We start from the raw sequence: 18,841 nt of genomic DNA on the forward strand, positions 1-18,841 counted from the left end.
CCCCCCAAGACTATCTCTCTGTTAATGGCCCATCAATGCCCTGCAGCATGACTCATTATCCCATTGTGAGATGCTCCACCCAGAGGGAGAAACCCAGCATTCCATCCTGGATATAACCTGAGATTCTGAATACCAGAGGCCTCTCTTTTCCACTGGGTTTCCAGAGGACAGGAGCTGCTTAGCCACCACTGGACTTTTCTGAGGAAGAGCAGATTTTTTTCTTCCTCTACGGGATCACTGCTTCGGGGGGACTGCAGCCACCATTCTACCAGACTGCTACCACCGCCCTGATTAACAGGGTGTCAGGTTGTATCCTGACTCTGTTAGTTTAACCCAGTGTTATGTGCCTTTATTTTTTTTTTTCTTAATAAATTGTTATTCTGACTTGGTGTCTCACACTAGTTTGTTTTCAAACTAGCACATTCATGTATGTGGACAGTCACCTGTGCCCATCTCAGAGCCAGTCCCAACAGCCACAGGACACTTCAGGTATGCTAGAGAGTAAGAATGGAAAATCAGTCTCCCTTGCATAATGCTTTAGCAAAAACCACTGCTCCATCACTTGCAAATGAGCATACCCTGTTCTCAAGCAACTTGTTTTTGACATCCTGTCTTGATAAAAATTGTTAGGTGATACCTGCAAGGCAAAATTTAGAAGTATTGTTGCTTCCCTAATTTTATTACATTTTAAATGGGTGGTCTCAAGTTCCCCTGTCTTGCTTGAATAAGGAAATAATAAGCTTTGTGATTGCCGTTGCTTATGCAAAACACTTGTTTGTGGGAACTTGCTGTGCTTGTATTTCTCCAATAATTGCTCAGACTTTTTCACTGAGCACAACCAAAGACCTTTGCTTTCACACTACATTAAGAAGGTGCAGTGAATTTCTGAGGGTGGTAGCTGAATACAAACCTTGCTAAGGCAGCTGACACACACCCACAGGCTGGTCACACATTATTTTACAGTCCTGGTTTGCCTCATTGTACTTTTAACTCGGTGAAAACCCTGTTGACAGTAGCTATTGTATCTAATATCTATGGGAGAAAAATTGGGATAATTCCCCAGGATATTTTGCTCACATTTTTAAACTCTGATTGAGATGCTCAGGACTTGTTTAGTGAAATCTGAGTGAAAGACTGGTGTAGGTTTATTCCTGTTTCAGAGAGCCAGAGACAGTGTCCCAGTTTTCCTCTGCCAGCCTAATGCCCTGATCACCCTGACCACTACCCTATGGCCAAGTTCTCTCCTGCTCACCCGAGACTTGAAGTCTGGGCTGGACTGGCTGCAGCTCCAGCCTGTGGGACAAGCTCCTCCTTGATTGCATGCCAACTTTCCCAGGTTATCATATCCATTGTCTATAAAAGTTCCATGGTAGAATAATGAGCACAAAAACAACAGCAACAAAATATTTTTTTAAGATTATGTCCTGGTTTTGGCTGAGATGGAGCTGTCCTTTTACTTCTTAGTAGATAGAATACTGCTGTGTTTTGAATTCAATATGGGATTTGGTATGAGAAGAATGTTGATAATATACTGATGGGTTTAGCTGTTGCTCCGGAATCCAGGATTTTTTTCAACTTCCCATGTCCTGCTAGTGTGCAGGTAAAGAAACTGAGAGGGAACGTAGCCAGAGCAATGGACCCAAACTGGCAAATGGAATATTCCATACCATATAATGTCATTCTCAGCATATACATGAGGGTTGACTAGGAAGCTAGCTCTCTCTTCCAGGACTCCAGTTTTGAGATTTTTCTCTCCTCTGGGATGGCTAGCTGAAAATGGGCTGGGCATCAGTCAGTGGGAGATGAGCAATCATGTTGTGCATCATTCATTTGTATATTCTATAATTATGTAAATAATTATTTTGAATTTATTTTATTTAAATTATTAAATTGTTTTTATCTCAACCTATGAGTCTCCTTACCTTTACCCCTTCATTCTATTCCTCAGCTCCTGGGCAAGGGAGTTTGAGGAAGCAGCTCTGTGGTGTTTGGCTGTCATATGGGTGTAAGCCATGACAGATTAAAATATATTATTTTTATTATTTTAAATCTACTTTTCTTCTCTTTGGGTCCCTCTGGAAAAACACCCTATCCATCAATATTCTTCCTAACTAAAGAATGTAGATAGTTACTCCGAGTTCACTCCTGCAGAGGATATATCTTAAAATCATTCAATCACAATTTTTTTTTTTATGACTGCATCATCTGTCTGCCATGTTTGCAAGCAGAAGATCTGACAGCTAGAAACACATGTTAAAAAGTATGTCTGGGTTTCACTCTTAAATGGTAGATGTCAGCTCTGTCACCCTCATGTACAAGCAGTTGATTTACAACCAAAATGGAGGAAAATGAATATATGCTGTGAGCATGCACATCTTTGTGCTTTGAGTTTAGATGTCTAACTTCTAGAAAATTAGGTAATGTCTGTCTGTTTTTTGATAAATTCTCTCTCAGGCAAATATAGAATACTGGTTAAAAAAACCCCAAGACTGTTACAGGCTTTATCTGGCTCCCATTAAAATTGTTGGAGGCATTTGTTTCAGCTGAGGCTGCATGGAGATCTATGGAAGTATTTTCCAACCATGTGGCATATTCTTGCAGAAGTAGATGTATCCCGCTTTTTTTTTTTTTTTTTTTTTTTTTTTTTTTTTTTTTTCAAGTGCTTGTTGTAATGTCTGACTAATCTCACATAAAAGATGCTGGAGATTTATGAGTTGCCATTCTTGCTTTTGTGTGTGCTCTCTGAAGGCCACAGCCTCTAAAGCTCACTTGTCTAACATTTTTGCAGTGTGCATTTCTGAAATCCTGTTTGTTAAGAATATTACATCATAACAAAAGCTTTGAAATAGCACCAGGAGATGTTACTCTTGCCTAATCTCAGAGAATTACACGCTCTAATTCTGCTTAAGGAAAACTAATCATATTCAACATATAAGAAAAAGAGCTGCATACACTTGGAGATGACATGATCATTTGCATTAGAGGTAAAAATGAAGGGCCATTAATTTTATAGCATTAAATGAAGAGAAGTGTTAGACCTCTATAATTAGCTTCAATTAATACATTTCCAAGACATCTTCACAAATGATTGTAGGAAGTATATATCTTTATATACTGTTGAGAGAAAATTATTATATTCAATCCAACCTCATATACTGTATCTGCAAATGTAAATACATATACCTACACATACAGACTTCTTATTTTTTTAAATTGGTATAATTGCTCTGGCCTACTAATGGACATAATTCCAAAGCAGCAGTCTAAAGATTTCATTGCAGTTATTGTTCTCCAGTCGTCTATGGTCCTTTGAACCTAAACTGTAATTCGAAACTCATGTGAATTCTTCAGTATCAGTCATATTATTCAACACTATAAAAGCTTATCTGTCACTTTAAATGTACTTAAACCATTTTATGTTAAAATTACATGCTTGGTTTTAGTTTCGGAGTTTGAGGTGACTGCTATTATTATTATTATTATTATTACTACTACTACTACTACTACTATTATGACTATTAAGACTATTATTACTATTATTATTTCAGGTTTCTTTTATACTGGGAAAAGTTTACTGCAACTGTGACTAGTTTGCTGGAGAAGTGCTCCAGAAAAAAAACAAGTGAGGTAATCAAATACAAAAGAAACATGAAAAAGTATCCACATTAAAAATGCTTAAAAGAACGTAACATTTTACCAGCTCTAACATCAGAAAGAGATGACAAAAATTCTTCATGGAAGGTATCAGTGGACTATGGGAAGTCAATGAAATATGGAAATGAACAAGTCAAGAAAGCCCTGTCACCCTGGGAACATGGGGCTGCCATGCAGGGTTGAGTAGAAGTTAATTTCACCTACTATACTTCCCCAGATGTGATGATGTCTATAAAGGTGTCATTATAGGCACATCATGATTGGATTAAGTGTCCAAGCTAATTACTGCTTCTATTTTAAGTAACTTTATTATCCAAGGAAAATCTTGACATCCACAGAAATATTGGTCATTTTAAAAGTACTGACCTCAGAGGTTTCCTTAGTCCTGTTCCCACCTTTACTCTCTCTGAGTATCTCTTTCTTCTCCCAGGAGGCTGCAGGGAGAACAGGTGCTCTTATTTCTCTTCAGCAAACAATCACTGACTCTTATAGTGTTATCTTGCCCCTTCTTGGTCACACTTCTCAGTCAAGAAAACCCAGGTCTTCTGAGGACCCCCACAATCAGAGATTTTCAGTCATCTTGAATGCACACTACTAAAGCTGGCTGTTGTTTTCCAGTCTCTATTAGCCAGACAACTTCCCTTAAAAATCCAGTTTGTTTAGGTCCAGCTGAAATCCCAGTCTCAGTGTGGACAGTAGAGATTCTACTGAGGTTTCTTCTGGCACATATTGTATGGTCAAGGTGATAACATACAGCAACATTTTGTGTGCATCTTCTGCCTGACTTTTCTCCATCATATCAGACTTTACTCTCTTTCCCTGTGTCCTCTACAAAGGCAGTGGTGTTGACCTTGTCTCACCTTCCTCTTCTCCTTTGCTATGACTCATACCTGTTGAAGGTCACACTGTGAAAGTCTGTGAAGAGCCATGCCAGGCATAAAGATACCAGGGAGATCCCAGAGCTGCAAACTTCTCACTGATGCTACCCTTGTCTCCATGTGTGCCCAGCTCCTGTGAGACAGCTGAGGCCATGGTGCTCCATAGTTCCCCATTCTCTCCAGTCCAGATCAGGGCTTGGTCTTCCCTCTGTAGAAGTTCCTTGATATTTCCTTACCTTCCTGATCTCATCCACGACCTGTACCTGGTTATATGTTTGGCTTTGATGAGCATGAGGAGTACCTTTTTATTCTATGTCTGTGCAAAGCTAAGAACAAGCGGGCTTAGGATTTGGGGTAGGCTTTAAGTCTGACTGGGCTAGTACTGCCATGGCTAGAAACAGAAAAAAATCATGATGCAAAGACCTTATGACAAATAACACTGTCCATAAAACAACCAGCTGGGTTCGTAGCTTGTAGTTGAAGTTTCATTTAGATCAGTGCAATCACATTATGGCTAAATGGAATTCCAGAGTTTCGCTGGCAGTTGAGAGAAGTCTCCTCAGAAGCTCCCTGGGTCTCACTCAGGCAGTGCTGTACAAAAGACAGTGTGAGTGGCAAAATGGAGACTGAGCAACAGGAAATCTGTGCTCTTATCTTATATCAACGACTAACAAAACATGTCACTTGGGGAGCACCTCCCATCTTCTTCCCCTTACACTTTTATCTGGTCTCCATGTTTAGACTGTAAACTTCTTCAGGCAAAGGTTCATTCTTAAAATCATAGAGCACTACACACAACAGGCAACAACTGCCCAAAGAAAGAAAGAACCCCCAGAGCTGTAGACCACCCAATCCTGTACTAGTTTTGACTGACCTTTTCATGATTCTTTTAGTTTGTGACTGGAAAATCTGGTATGGAAAGTGCAAATAAGAGACAGCCATGCCTACCAAGGAGTTAAATGGGAATCCATGGCAACTGTGTAAGGTGGTCAGTGGGCTGGGGAGACCATCAGCAGGACACAGGACCCAGAGTGTCCCTGCCAGGGTGCACCACCACCCTGGAGGAAACAGGACCTGCCTCTGGAGCCAGAAATGTTCTCCAGTGCACTGGTACAGGACGGCCCCAGGTGAAGGCAAATGCCGGGGGCTGCCCTTGGGCCACAACAACCCCCAGCAGCGCTACAGCCTTGGGGAGGAGTGGCTGGAGAGCTGCCAGTCAGAGAGGGACCTGGGGGTGCTGATTGACAGCCGTCTGAACAGGAGCCAGCAGTGTGCCCAGGGGGCCAAGAAGGCCAATGGCATCCTGGCTTGTGTCAGCAATAGCGTGGCCAGCAGGACAGGGAAGGGATCTTACCCTGTACTCGGCACTGGGGAGGCCGCCCCTCGATTCCTGTGTTCAGTTTTGGGCCCCTCACTACAAAAAGGACATTGAATGACTCGAGCGTGTCCAGAGAAGGGCAACGGATCTGGTGCAGGGTCTGGAGCACAGGTCGTACGGGGAGCGGCTGAGGGAACTGGGGGTGTTTAGTCTGGAGAAGAGGAGGCTGAGGGGAGACCTCATCGCCCTCTACAGCTACCTGAAAGGAGGGTGCAGAGAGCTGGGGATGAGTCTCTTTAACCAAGGGAATGGCTTCAAGTTGCACCAGGGAAGGTTTAGACTACTTATAAGAAAGTATTTCTTTCCAGAAGGGGTTGTTAGGTGTTAGAATGGGCTGCCCAGGGAGGTGGTGGAGTCCCCATCCCTGGAGCTGTTCAAGAGTCGGGTCAACACAGTGCTGAGGGATACGGTGTAGTTGTGAACTGTCAGTGTTAGGTTAATGGTTGGACTGGATGATTCTTTTCCAACCTAGATGATTCTGTGATTCTGTGAGGGAAAGAATGGGCCTATAAATCTTATTACTCTTTTATTTTGAGGGAAACAAACCCAGAAAGATCTCAGTTTGTAACTGAAAGACCAAAAGTATTAAACAGAAATAACACAGATTAAATGCATACTGATCCACAATATGAAAAGCAACTAGTACACGACTAGGAATGAGTGACATTACAGATTTTTGTATACAAATTTTCTATATGCCAGAAGTATATTAAAACAAAGGAAAAAATAAAAAGAAGAAAAGCAGAGCACTACAACAAGACACTGAGCTCAGCAACCAGAGAGGACAGTCCTGGGCACAGTTAACCAATTTAAAATTAATCATCCATATTTCTCTAGCTAGATGTTTTCCAAGGGGCTCCAAACAGCCTGACTGATAAACACAGGGTGCAGGAAAACAATAGGGAAATAATCCTTCCAATGTGGTCTCAACAACACAGCATAACATAATCACAGATGATGTGAGTAATGGTCCTTCCTGCAGCCCTGTCTCCTGCGACTCTGGGCTACCTTGTTGCTTCATTCCATACAAGGCAATTACTAGAAGCTCTAACTTGTTTCTTCTGAGCACCTAGAAGAAAACAGCATTTCAATTTTGTCTGCTTTTCCATAATACTCCAGAAAACAAAGATTTCTCTATTCCCTTTTATTATCTACTCAGAAATAAATAACTTTTTTTTTTTTTTTCCTCTTAACAAAATTTTGCATAAATTTCTTGCCAGGACAAGGTGAGGATTTTGAGGGGGTAGTAGAGTTATGAGAGTAGATTGATTTTCCAAGGCCCAGAGATCCTTTGCTTTTGAAGACTTCTTTGTCAGAAATACCTTATTGCTAGGGTGACTTTTAGGTTTTTGTTTCACAGCATAGATGCCAGGTATTTTATGTGGATACACTGTATAGAACTTGAGCATATTTTTTTATTTTTAATATGCTAAATTTGTGTCCAGACCATACGGCTTATTCCATGTTAAGCCCAGCCACATGGCAGGAGGCTTCTCTAGTTTAAACAGCAATGTTGTAGGCTGTTGACATGTCCAGTGCTATACTAAAGCCTAATCAACAGTTTCCACCAAGATCAATGACAGTGACTTTCCTACTATTATACTCAATCAACTTTCCTAACAGTTTCAAGCAAACAATTTGGAAGACTTTTGGACTAAATCAACATGAAGGAACCCTTCCACCTGATTTATATGCTTCTCCTATTATAGCCTGGAGGCACTGCAAATCATATATACCTTGGCAGGTTGCCCAAGAAGGAAGGTTTATCTGTTCCTTGCACAGCAGTGCACTGAGACTGCATGAGGAGCTGCTGTTTGCTGTCAAAGTTTTGATGCATCTCTTTGCATTTTTAGGTTCTGCTTCTTATAGGTAGTTGTCAAGAAAACACTTCTCAGTAGAGGTGAAGTTAGAGGTAGGCAGAACAAAGAGTGCTTTGGTTTGATCTGATTCACCTCTAAACCTGGGAAAGATGACAACAAGAAGGAGGACTGGCAGGGTGAGTGAATGATCTGTCTTCTGAAGTAGATGTTCACATAAGCTTAGCACATTTAGGAGATGCTTCTGCGCAAATCTTGAGTCTTAATCTACCTTTTGCACCCTTCTGGCACAATGTGGACTGACAGGGTGCCTGCTTTTGACCGCTTGCTCCTTGAACCCACAGAGCCAAATATTGAGCTGCAAAATTAAACCAGAAGCTTAAAGGTGTGGACATAAGCTTTGTTAAGACACTTTCCAGCATCTGAGTGGGGGCTGATCTGTCGATGTAGATTGACAGCCACAATTATTACATCTTGTTGAGGGAAAGGATTTTTACCAGACATATTGAAGCTTGGCAGTGATACTGATTTGTGTCTGTTGAAATTACTCCCTGGGCATTCAGCCACACCAGGGTCAGTTGAAGACATGGATCCCCAGGCATGTACCCATGGCTGCTGACAGGACCAGTGGTGGGGATGGCATACCCCTTCTCCTCATGCTCTTCCAGCTTTCAAAGGGGGCACCATTTGTCTGGATGTTGAGTCTCTGGGGGCTTTGGACAACCGAATGATGTTTGAAAAGTGTAAACAGTTGAAATGAATGTCCCACTGGACTGGAGGGTGGCAAATGTGACACCCATCTACAAGAGAGGCAGAAAGGAGGATCCAGAAAACTACAGATCTGTCAGTCTGACCTTGGTGCCAGGGAAGATCATGGAGCAGGTCATCTTGAGAGCCATTACAAGTCATATAATGGACAACCAGGGGATCAGGCCCAGTCAGCATGGGTTTATGAAAGGCAGGTCCTGCCTGACAAACCTGATCTCCTATGACAAAATGACCCGACTATTGGACAAGGGAAAAAATGTGGATATTGTCTACCTGGATTTTTGGAAAGCATTCAGCACAGTTCCCCATAGAATTCTCATAGAAAAACTGGCTGCCCATAGCCTGGATGAATGAACGGCCTGCTGGGTCAAGCACTGGCTGGGTGGTCCCAGAGAGTGGTGGTCAATGGAGCTAAATCCAGCTGGCAGCCAGTCACAAGTGGTGTTCCTCAGGGCTAGGTGTTGGGACCATTTCTATTCAACATCTTTATTGATGATCTTGATAAAGACACAGAGTGTATCATCAGTGACTTCACAGCTGACACCAAGGTAAGCAGGAGTGTCGATCTGCATGAGGACAGGGAGGCTCTACAGAGAGACTTGGATAGATTGGATCGGTGGCCAATGTTAATGGGATGAGCTTCAAAAGGGCCAAGTGCCAGGTCCTGCACTTGGGCCACAACAACCCCCTGCATGGCTACAGGCTGGGGGAGGTGTGGCTGGAGCTGTGTGGAAGAGAAGGATCTGGGGGTTTTCACTGACAACCAACTGAACATGAGCCAGCAGTGTGCCCAGGTGGCCAAGAAAGCCAACGGCATCCTGGCTTGTATTAGAAAGAGAGTGACCAGCAGAAGTAGGGAGGTGACAGTCCCCCTGTGCTCTGCACTGGTGAGGCCACACCTGGAGTGTTGTGTCCAGTTTTGGGCACCTCAATGCGAGAGAGATCTCGAGGTGCTGGAGCAAGTGCAGAGGAGGGCAAGGAAGATGGTAAAGGGCCTGGAGAATAAATCCTATGAGGAGAGACTGAAGGAGCTGGGACTGTTTAGTTTGAGGAGGAGAAGGCTGAGGGGAGACCTCATCACTCTCTACAACTCCCTGAAAGGATATTGAGGAGAGGTTGGTGCTGGTCTCTTCTCAGAGATAATTAGCGATAGAACAAGAGGGAACAGCTTTAAACTGCAACAGGGGAGGTTCAGACTGGACATTAGGAAAAAAAATTTCACAGAAAGATTGGTCAGACAGTGGAATAGGCTGCCCAGGGAGGTGGTGGAGTCGCCATCCCTGGATGTTTTTAAGGGTCATTTAGATGAGATGTTGGGGGATGTGGTGTAGGGGAGAACTTGGTTCTCCTCTTGGATGGTTGGACTTGATCATCCCAAGGGTCTTTTCCAGCCTGAATGATTCTGTCATTCTGTGATTCTGCAAATGATCATGTTGTTGAGATGAATAAGATTTGCACAAGTGAACATTTTTTGTGTGTGTATGGAGACCTGTTTGGAGACTTCCTGAAGTAAATTTGGCTCACAGGCCTGGATGCCTCACTTTAAAATTTGGGTCTCATTTTCTTACTATATGCCCTGTTTGGGTGAACATTTTTCAAGTGAGTGCTTCATCTGCATGCACAGAACTGTGTGCAAAATATGGACTAAGGTCCAGACATAATATACTTCATAGTGTCTCTTGAGAATTTTCTATCCAATGGCTTCTGATTTCTTTGGTTTATCATTCATTGCATGAATATGGAAAAATGTACTTTAAAAAACCAATGGTGTAGAGGTTTTGGCTTATTAATTATGTAATGATTTATTTACCCTGAAATGGAATAATAAAAACTCGTACTTCATATCCTCATTAGCACAAACCCTCCTTCACTGTTACTGAGGTAGAAAGACAAAAGGAACCTCACTCCTGAAATCCCACCTAAAGACACCTCCCTTGGTATAGTCAGCTTCATCTTTCAACCCATTTCCCATCAATCCTAGGAATTAGCAACTTGTAACACTGGTATGTATTTTACCACATTTAGTAATAATTTTAAATTATAACTAATTTATATTTTCTTTAGACTGGGATATTATAATATTTTACTCTTCCAAAAGCAAGCCAACAGAATCACAGAATCACAGAATCAACTAGATTGGAGATCATCTGGCCCAACCATTCACCTAGCACTGACAGTTCCCAACTACACCATGTCCTTAAGCTCTAAGTCGACCTGACTCTTAAACACCTCCAGGGATGGGGACTCAACATTCTGCTCTTTGCTGATGCGTGCTTTCTTTTATGATTTTATTATAAGACATATATTCAGTTAAGTCTTTTCTCTTTGTTTGTTTCTCCAATTATTTTTAATAATTGTTTTTAATATTTTTTGTTTTAAAATTGTTTTAATAATTTTAATTGTTTCTCCAATTATATTTAGGTTTGACATTCCCAGGGTTTCACTCCTATTTCTGAGTGAGAAGAAAGGGGTCATTACAAAAACATGATCTCTTTGATTAATTGTGAGAATCAGAGCTAGCAATTGCTGTTGGATAGAGATGTGAGACTTGGTATTACCAGGGCCCTTTAGGTACACTGACTGACACCAGTCCTTGTTGCTGATTTTAACCACTGAGGAGACATTAGCCATGTTATCCCTGAGTCAGAAGTACCAGATCTGCCAGGAAACTCGGGTTTTATCTATGCAGTATTTAGGTGGCAGCATTATTCATTATTTGCTGAGGATCAAGAGCCTGACTAGGCCTGCCTGCTCACTGTCTGAGCCCTAGTTAATCAAATCTGTGCAACACAAATGTCTCTGTTCCTTGTCTCAGCCAAGTGCTACTGGAGCCTTTCAAGATCCAAGTCCCCGCACTTATCCCTTCCAACTAAACACATAATCAATAAGAGTTAACAATCATTCTGAAACAACATTTCAAATTCTTATAACTCATGTAATATAACTAGAGATGCTAGCCACTGTGTAGTGGTAGCCCTCTACTAATTTCCAAACCATTCTCCTATTGTCAACTGTCTCAAGCAAGGATGATTGAAGCTTGTGTGACACTGTTCCATCACAAAACACTTAATTCTATATCCCATCTCTGTGAGACTTCTGGGATTGGGAGAATGGTTTAGCTATAGTTGGTAGTTTGTGTCCATTTTAGGAGACACCCTCACATAGCAGCAGCTCTTACTTTTCTGGTCCTGATACTGTTTGCAGCAAGAGTTTCAGATAGCATTGTGTTTCTCAAATTGATATAGTTTCTTATATCCCAAATAATATCCCCTCCCCTCCTCTCAGCAGCAACAAAACCATCAGTGTGTTACCAACATGGTTCTCACACTAAATCCAAAACACAGCACTGTACCAGGAACTAGGAAGACAATTAGCTCTATCCCAGTCAAAACCAGGACACAACCAAACCAAATGAAAGGTAACAGGAACTAGTTATTACCTTGTCTAAACAAGGCTTCCTTACCTGAAAGTCCTTCCCTACGAGCATAAGGAACCTTTGTCAGATGTTACAATGCCAAGGTTTCTACATCTAGTAATAATAGGTGTGATATACACGATCACATCTTTAATTATATTGCCTCTTATGGTGAAAAAAATAATCTGTCTCATTCCTGTGTTATTTAGTTTTTTTCCAAATGACATAAACACATCTACAGTGACTCCATTTTTCATGACCCAGTCTGGTCTCATTTCCAACTGTATCTCTGGCAGTCAGAATCTATATTTCATTTGAAATTTTTTTTTTAAGCTGATTAATACATACATTAAAACTTTTGCTGGATTGTGTTCTACTGCTGTTGTCAAATGCTCTACCAAGTTCTTTTGCAATAGCCAGATCTCTCCCAGTATTGCATTCAAACAGCAAATCATAAATTTTCAGAGAAAATGAGATCCTTTTATTCTTGGATAACATTTGTGAAGCTCATTTTGGTCATAATGTTGAATGTTGTGCGACCACTCTCCACTGACATTGGCCTCTCAGAAATAAAGTTCTGAAATCTTTTACAGGTATGGACTAAGCATCCTTGCCTATGTAAGCCTCTTGACTTCCATTTTTTACTGATAACTATTGGCATATAAATCTCTCCAGACATGACCTTGACAGAGGTATGAGCATAGATTTTCAAGACTGGAGTAGACAATGCCATGGAAGATGTGATCTGGTGCTGGTGAAAGTCCTGCTCTGAGCAGAAAGCTCCCAGACAGCATTTCTGTATGTCTAGTATAAGTTCACCCTGATCCATGATAATGGTGAATGCTTTGCAGAGGATTTTCTGTGAGCCAATGGTGTTGGTTTCATCCTTTCTGAGTCGAGCACTATGCAAATCCTTGGAAATTTTTTGAAGCTGTATAATGATTGTAACACCTCCTTTTTTAAATGCTGGGCACTGTCTTGACTTATGTACTTTGCCATAGTGTGTTCAGCTCAGTGCTAGCTGTTATCAATTCCAGCTTAGATTCTGGTCACTCTTTCTGCCACTTGTCTATTTTCATGACTTTTTGGATTGCCCAGTGCTCACAGTGTGTAGCACTCTCTCCTCTTCCTCAGCTTCAGACAGAAGTGGGCAACTACATTTGCCTCACAAATTCTGACTGTTTCATCAAAAGTTGTTTCTGTGTCCTCTGGCTGTTCCCCAGAGTGCCCGGCACAAGGACCTTGTCCATAATCAGGGGCTTATGTAAACCCCTCCAGTCCAACAGTGAGATTGCCCCCTCAGGATCTGATAATTTGGAAGACTTCTTACTCTTTTCCCCCTTCTTCTTCTGCCTCTAATTAAAAACATATAAACCATATGCTGAAAAGTCTTATGAAAGCAAATACATTTATACAGAGTTCAGGAGTCCTCAAATTAATGTATCACAGTTTCATAGTTAGCCCTGTCTGCACGAGTGAACTGGAAACTATTAGGAAAATGGAGCACATGTGACTTATGAGGAGCAGCTGAGGGAACTGGGGGTCTTTATTTTGGAGAAGAGGAGGCTGAGGGGAGACCTCATCGCCCTCTACAGCTCCCTGAAAGGAGGGTGCAGAGAGCTGGGGATGAGCCTCTTTAACCAAGTAACAAGCGATAGGACAAGAGGGAATGGCCTCAAGTTGTGCCAGGGAAGGTTTAGGCTGGATATTAGGAAGCATTGCTTTCCAGAAGGGGTTGTTGGGCATTGGAATGGGCTGCCCAGGGCAGTGGTGGAGTCCCCATCCCTGGAGGGGTTTAAGACTTGTGTTGGCATAGCGCTGAGGGATATGGTGTAGTTGTGAACTGTCAGTGCTAGGTTAATGGTTGGACTAGGTCATCTTCAACATATTTTCCAACCTAGATGATTCTGTGAACATCAAGAGTCTGAGAATACTGATTGCCAGAAATAAAGCTGCTTTCTGATATCTGCCCCCTTGGTGGTTACAGCTTGCAGAGACAGGTGAAAGTCCTGTTTAAATCATCTCCAGTTGTCCTTGCCACATCCAGGAATTCCATGATGCAGTTTTTAGCTGGACCCTTCTGACACTTGGGAATTTTTCTGAGGTTTCCTTTATAGGTAGTGACAGGTATTGTTCAGCAACTGGCCAGAATCAAGGCATCTCCAGACTTCTGCTTCATTTGGACCAGTGCATGATGCAGGAGTGGGTCCCACCAATGCATTTCAGAGCTCCTTGGAGGTATTGCTTCCCACGTGGAAATACCCAAGCCAGCCAGCAGGTAAATGAGCTTGGTCTTTTGCCAACTCCACAACAGCTTTTCTCAAGTAAAGGAGGCTAGGAACAAGCTCATGACTGGCAAGATTCCCTGACAGCCAGGCCTCTGAGGCAAGAAGAAAACCTCCAGGGATGAGGCTTGTGCATCCCCTATGCTTCAGAAGACCCCCCTTACGAAACCTGGCTTAAACTACCTCTACCTTTGCCCTTATGTTTAGCTACCCATCTGAGTATTTTCCTTATTATCGCTGCAGAAATACTGTGTAAAGTCATGTTTGATGTTTGAAGTGATTTAAATTGGGATATTTTTTTTGCTGCCAAGTTTGTCTTGAGCCCATGGAGGTCCACAGTGGAGCAGATCTCCACCTGCAGGCCCTAGAGGACCCCACTCAGAGCAGGTGGATGACTGAAGGAGGCTGTGACCCTGTGGGAAGCCCACACTGGAGCAGGCTCCTGGCAGGACCCATGGAGAGAAGCCCATGCTGGAGCAGGTTTGCTGACAGGACTTGTGACCCTGAGGGAGATATGGACATGCACACAACCAATATGATCAAGCAATGCCAATTTATTGAAGATAGGCAAGTCTTTTATAATGCTTTCTCCTGTGCATGCGAACGGTACGTGGTGCAATCCTTATGATTGGACAGTTAGCTTTGTCCACGCGCTTCAAGCCTTCTCATGATTGGATAATAAGCGCCACACTCAAATGTCTTTCTCCGCCCAACCCATCTCCTGGAGTTGTTTGTTTGATGAGTTCTTTGCTCTCCCTTCAGGGCTATGTCCTTGTCATGTCCTTGCCGAGGCGTGCACACGTGCAGGATTGCTCACATGTCCATTATCTCCCAACATGACCCCATGGAGGACCCATGCTGGAGCAGTCTGTTCCTGAAGGACTGCACCCCGTGGAACACTGGAGCAGTTCATGAAGAACTACAGTCCATGGGAAGAACTTATGCTGGAGAAGTTCATGGAGAACTGTCTCCTGTGAGAGGGACCCCACTCTGGAGCAGGAGAAGAGTGTGAGGAGTCCTCCCCCTGGGGAGGAAGGAGCGGCAAAGACAATGGGTGGTGAACTGACCACAACCCCCATTCCCCATTGTGCAAGTTTTAATCCTTCCCAGGATGAGAGAGCGCGTGGCTGTTGCCCCTCTCCCACCTGCGCCGGTCGGGTTGGAAGTTAGACACAGACCCCGGCTAAAATAACAAGAAATTTAATACAACAGAGTGATAGAACGATCTGAATAATAACAGTATCAATGGTCACAACAATAAACATCAATAACAGTGAACAAGACAAACGATACACAGAGAAATACTGCTAGCTGGTCTACGGGAAGCAAAATTCCCTCCTGAACCCACCAAGGAGCAAGGAAAAGGTTCCGCCCCCGGACCTGACATCAGCATGGTATGAATAACCCGGCTGGAGATCCCTTCCCCCTCTCTCTCTGCTGGGGAAAACTTTACTCTGTCCTGGCTGAACCAGGACACCCATCACCCTGTGTCACTTACAGGGAGGAGGTAGAGAAACAGGGAGTGAAGTTAAACCTGGGAAGAAAGGAGGGGTGGGGAAAGGTGTTTTTTAAAGACAATTTTATTTCTCATTATCCATCCTCTGATTTCAGTGGTAATAAATTTAACTAATTTCCACAGGTTGAGTCTATTTTCCCTGTGACAGTAATTGGTGAGTGATTGACCTGTCTTTATCTCGACCCATGAGCCTTTCTCTATATTTTGTCTCCCCTGTCCAGTTGAGGAGAGGAGTGATAGAGTGACTTTGGTGGGCATGTGGTGTCCAGCCAGGGCCAACCCACCACACTAGCATACAGTGCATGTTAATAAGACAGTGTACACTAATGACAGCATTAGCGTACGCTGACCTGCAGGGCTTTACAAAAACTGCATTATCACTTAGTGAAATGTGTAACCAGGAAAAGGAAACAGGCCCACAATCAGTAAGACCACAAAGTCCATAGTTTCTATGCTCTTTTCGGTTTACCAAAGACAAGAATTATTTTTGCCTAGTGGTATACTTACAACCAGATCAATCTGCTATAGGGTTGAGCAAGCACACTTTCATTACTCCATTATCCATTTTTCTTCCAAATATATTTTTTAAAGCCTTGAAAGCATAAAGTATCAAACTGTTGAGATTCTATCAAATGATGAAACATATGAGCTTGATTTATTGCTGGTGTCTCACAAATGATCTATGGAATTACATCAGAGATCATCTTGGGTCCTTATGTCATTATAGTGATTATGTACTAGTTTTACTAGAACTAAATAAAACTGAAAGCCTAAACTATGTTTTTATAAAACATAACTACTTTACCCATTTTTATTAGATGTGTCTTCTAGCTTGCAGTATACTATAGAGTAGTCATTTTACAGATAAGCAAGATGTTCTTCTACCTACACTTGGGTACATGCGATATTAACATTATTTTCTTAATATTTGCCAAGACATTTGTAGCTGTACTTAAGGTTCCTCATTAGAATAGGAAAGGTCCTATATAAATGAATGAATAAAATAACTACTTCAGGTTTTATTTTGTTTTATTTTTGAAGGCATACTTTAACTAGCAATGTGATAACAAGCACATATGTGAAAGCATATTGAGACAGTACTTTAACATGAATATTTTAAGGAATGCAAGGAGCACTGGAATAGCCAAAATGGCATATATGCATATTATGCATACATCATAGTGTATATATATGTATATATAACTTGAATTAATTATTTAACGAAATTGTGGAAATCATCTAACTTTATGATAGCATTGATTCATTATTTTACTTCATGGTCACTTAAAACTCAATAATGACCCCAAATAATTCATTTTTTAAATAACACATCTAAATATGGAAGAAGTATTCCAAAATATTTTCCTTTTTCAATTGGTAAGGATTAAATAACAAAGTCTGTATTCTTTATTGCTGATTTCTACTGTTAAACCAACTACATACAAGCAGTGCTGATTGCAATATAAAGAATTATTCTCCTGGGTCCTACTTGTATTCATTCTCATTCTACACTTTAAAAACCCATTCATCAATTACTCTGCAGTGGCACCAGAGCTTAGCATGTGCATATTATCTTCCACACATATTCCAGTGTAGTCTTCTGAAGAGGAAGAGAGAGAGAGCAAGTGCGCATAGTATGTGCAACTCCCCTGCCATACACACATGCACACATAGATCTGTATATACATTCGTACCGCATCGTACGTAATTGTCAAGAAGCCTTTCATGGGGGGTGGATTAGTCTTCATTCCCCACATCCCAGAATCTCTTGTAACATTTGGTGTCTCAAACCAAACCAATCCTGTAAACAGCTAAGTGAGGATCAGAATTAGGAGTTTTTTGATATGCAGCATAAGTGAAATGCTGCATAATATAAAATGATGGCACTATTAATCCTATACCACTGGTGATTCCCAGCCCCCTCTGCTATTGAGACCAACACCATTGTCTCTGGCTTTAAACTTCATCAGTATGCAAACGGAGTGTCACTATGATGGGTGGTAACTTGGTTGGATGCACTTTCTACATTTCTGGCAAATGAGTATAATTATTTTCAGAGCTGCGGGCAACTCATGCATGTTTTATCCTCCATCTGGACCTGCATGGTACACAATAGTGATAAAAGATGATTTCCCCCCTTGGATGTTCATAGGCCATCATCGACACCGTCCTAATGAAATGGTCATGTATCCCCTAGCACTTCTATATCTGCCACAGCTTGACAACAAAATTATTTCCCTATAGTACTAAAACACTTCAAATATTCAAGCCCTCTGTGCATATATTTGTGTTTTGAAGCATTCAGTGTTAACGTAATGTGGTAATTTATAAACTGACAAATTAACTATGCAGAAATCTGAGTGAGGCCTTATGAGGTCTGCAAAACAGCAGAAAAGAAAGCAAAAGCTTTTTGTGCTCCATAATAATAATCTTATCATGTGTCGGAGGCAGGTTTTAGTCTCCCATGGTTAGTGCTTTTCAATCCTGGGCTTAGTTACTGTATGCTGAAGCTGAGATGCTTTGAATCAAACTATTTTCATCAATGCAGCTCACGACAAACTGTATCATCATTGCTTGAGCAAATATGGAAATATGAACTTCCATTGCTGACCGTTCAAAAGGGAAAAAGATGAAGGCAAAAAGGCTAAAATAGAATATACCAAAACTAAACATTCATGTCCATGGTAGAAAATAAATAAAGTCCATCCAAGCAAGAAGAATCAATATCTGCAAAGCTGAGATTGCTCACCAGAAGAAACATCAGCTTCCTTTGTTTCTTTGTTATAAAATCATTTTAATGATTAAAATCCATCATTGTAATCACCCTCTTCAGTAAGTGCAGGCTGTCCTTACAGGCTCATCACTGATTCCTAAAGAGCCAGACACTGGGATTTACACTGCCTATACCAACTGGGATGAAGGACACCCTTCTCACTTTTACTGCAGGAGCCTGATTTCCCCCAAAATAAATTAAGGACTAATTTTGCTGGACCTTGGGAGAGGACTTGGTGCTTTCTGCTGTCCCATCCACCTGGCACGGCCAGGTCTGATGAATGTCTTTGCCAGGGATGGGTGAGGTGGGGTGTGGGGATGCTGCACCCCTCAGGGTGTCCCTGCGTCCGGCGGTGCT

The 18,841-nt window shown here is 41.9% G+C and overlaps 1 protein-coding gene across 1 annotated transcript in view; it reads right to left on the bottom strand.

The window, feature by feature from the left end:
- IPO11 (importin 11) overlaps positions 1-14,610 on the bottom strand; it is a 333,704-nt gene extending 319,094 nt beyond the window's left edge. Inside the window, exon 1 of the mRNA XM_026865717.1 lies at positions 14,551-14,610. The gene's annotated coding sequence lies outside the window, so the exon portion shown is untranslated. The remainder of the gene's footprint in view (positions 1-14,550) is intronic.
- Positions 14,611-18,841: the final 4,231 nt, after the last annotated feature.

The sequence above is a fragment of the Athene cunicularia genome (genome assembly GCF_003259725.1).
Source record: "Athene cunicularia isolate RWA chromosome Z unlocalized genomic scaffold, athCun1 chrZ_part1, whole genome shotgun sequence".
Taxonomy (NCBI): domain Eukaryota; kingdom Metazoa; phylum Chordata; class Aves; order Strigiformes; family Strigidae; genus Athene; species Athene cunicularia.